General features: G+C 34.8%; 1 long non-coding RNA gene across 1 annotated transcript; it reads left to right on the top strand.

Moving 5' to 3' along the window:
* LOC110269874 lies at positions 219–1,829 on the top strand. The gene is made up of 2 exons (XR_002358640.1): positions 219–1,069; positions 1,304–1,829. It is a non-coding gene; the product is annotated as an uncharacterized LOC110269874 (long non-coding RNA).

The following is a 2,699-nucleotide window of genomic DNA, read 5'->3' as shown; positions in this document are numbered from 1 at the left end:
TGTATTTTACATGAATATATATTACGATTCAAACATGTTGGTATTAATAACACGTTAGTTGCAAATACTTCAAAAATATAACTTATACATATTCTTTAATTTAAAATTAATTTATTATATTTAATAAAAATAATATTAAAAAAAAATTAAGAATGAAAAACTTCTTAAATTTAATTTGTTTAACTGATTAAAAATTCAATCTACTATAATAAACTTAGATAATATAATCAATCATTTGTTATGGCTTCAAGGTGCCTACCGTTTTTTCCTCTCCACCGCGTTATGGTGGTGCTCCACCACCTTCGCCAGTCTCCATGGCTGAACGACCTCCATTGCCACCACCCTCATCCACAATGCCGCCACCACGTAGACCGCCTGTTCCGCCACATTGATGAAGTCCAACATTATATTCGCCGCTACAGGCTACTCCCTACGGTGGTAACCCACAGCAGGCGTCGCCCTCTAAACCAGTGTAACCACCACCGGGAGCAGTTCATGGAACTTAGAAGGGTTCACCAAAACCAACTACGTGAGTCACTCACAAGAATCCGACGGTGCATAAGGCCCCTCAGGCATTACCACGTCTTTCACCAACCGGACCAGATCACACGTTACTACCAAAGCATGAACATCCTCAACATTTTCACCAACCAACTATAAGAGGTGAGACAGGGTTAAGGACCGTTTCAAATATACGGAATGGTTGTTTCAGAATCTGAAGAGGTGGTGTTTAGGTTCACTAGCACCACATGATACGCTTAATTTTGTGTTATTGCCGAGTCTCTTCTTCAAATGTGGCTTTGAATTGTTGCAATACGACTTTCACAATGTACGTGGATGCATAGATCCAATCATACACTAGAGAGATACGAACGACCAGAGGCCTCCATTAAAACCAAGCTTCAACAGGCTAATCCATTTCCCTTCCTTCACTTTTTACCTGCGTGCAAGAGATAACCCTTTCAGCTTACTCCAGTCATCGAAACAGAATTTTAGACCCGAACTCTTGATGCCCTTCGGTTGGGGAGAATATCTTCCATCAATTTCTGCTTCTGTTCCTTCTGCCTAGGTAGCCCTTATAAATTTTGCTATAGCTGGATTATTTGTCAATTACTCTTGTTAGTTGTTAGTCTGGCCCATAAAATTCGAGAACTTCAACGACCAACATGTCATTCTTTGTTTGTATCCTGTCTTGAAACTTGGAAGCTAGTTCACTACTTTCCCAGAGCTTTATCTTCTTTCATCGTCATTGGTCTCATTTAGATGTATTTGTCTCACGTTGTCTGTATATTCTGTGACATAGATCCAACATAAACCATAGACACAAAAAAAAGGATGGCGATGCGACGCAGATCTACGTCGTCGGTGGAGTAGATCCGGCAGGGGACAAGATGATGCGAACAATCGAAGGGAGGAGGGAGTTGTTAAACGAATGCGAAGTCCTTGGAGTTGCCAGTGCAGTGGTCTTCGGGGATGAAGATGTCGATGGCATGTCGCCGTACGTGTGGAAGAAAGGGAAGAGGTCATAGGCGATTGTACGGAACGTTACTACGTTTAGACAGGGGTTTTGTGCTTGCAGATTGCAATAACAGCTATAGCCAATGCTATTTGGGGTTTAGGGATTGCATATTAGGGTTTGTGAGGAGGAAAGAAATAGTGAATGCTTTCGTGAAAAACCAAGAATGTTGAATTAAATATATTTAGTTAAAAGAGGAGTCTAGGAGTTAGTAACTTTTGTGTTTTGTAATTATCAATTGGCCATCAATAATATTTTTAATTGTGTGAATTTATATCCAATGATAGGAGATTATTCATTTTTTTATGGTTAAGTGCTGGCCAGAAAATACAAAAGTTACTGGCCCCTAAACTTTCTCTTAGTTAAATTCATTGTTCACCTTATTTAGTATTTTCATTGTTTATTTATATTTTTTAATTCAGTTAAACATATTAAATGTTTTAATAATTTGTAATGTCATTTTTATTCAAAAATATTTTTATAAAAATATTCAAAAAATAAAAAATTATACTTGTCACAACTCTAAATTAATGCTTAAATTTTGTAGATTATATATATTGTGAATCCTCAATTCTTTCTTCGTCGCGTAGCTTCGATCCTTGCCGTCGCCGTCGTGATAAGAAGCGCTGTCACGTAGTTTCGATCCTTGTCGTCGCTGTCGTGATAAAAAGCGCTGTCGTCTACTGCCCTCTCACGCACTCTCTCTCTCTTTTTTGAGTGCATCATTCCTTAACTAGGTCGTTGAATTCTCGTCCTTTCTAGTATAACCAACTCGATCCCTCTTTCTACTGTGGATCACTCCTTACTAGCATAATTAATGGTTAGTTTAGTTATTAAATTTTTTATTAAAAAAATATATCTTTAGTTAATTACATAATAAAACATATATTCATATGTAAAATATAATATAATAAAATAAATTTATTTAGAGTACTTAAAATATAATTAAAATCATGAACATATAAATATAATAGTAAAATTTGTTCTCTAAACAAGTAAACATATGCTTTATCATACATAAATTATTTAAAAAAAATGAATAAATTATTAGAATTAATAACAAAAATTTAAAATGATAAAATCCAACTTTTTTACCATAATTTTTATAATATTTTATTCTTTTAGTTTTTAATTTATTAGTACTTTATTATTTAATTAATGATTAACTAAATTATTTTTATGA

The sequence above is a fragment of the Arachis ipaensis genome, chromosome B03, assembly GCF_000816755.2.
Source record: "Arachis ipaensis cultivar K30076 chromosome B03, Araip1.1, whole genome shotgun sequence".
Taxonomy (NCBI): Eukaryota; Viridiplantae; Streptophyta; class Magnoliopsida; order Fabales; family Fabaceae; genus Arachis; species Arachis ipaensis.
The sequence above is the reverse complement of the archived record's forward strand: the minus strand, read 5'-3'. Positions and strand labels throughout refer to the sequence as shown.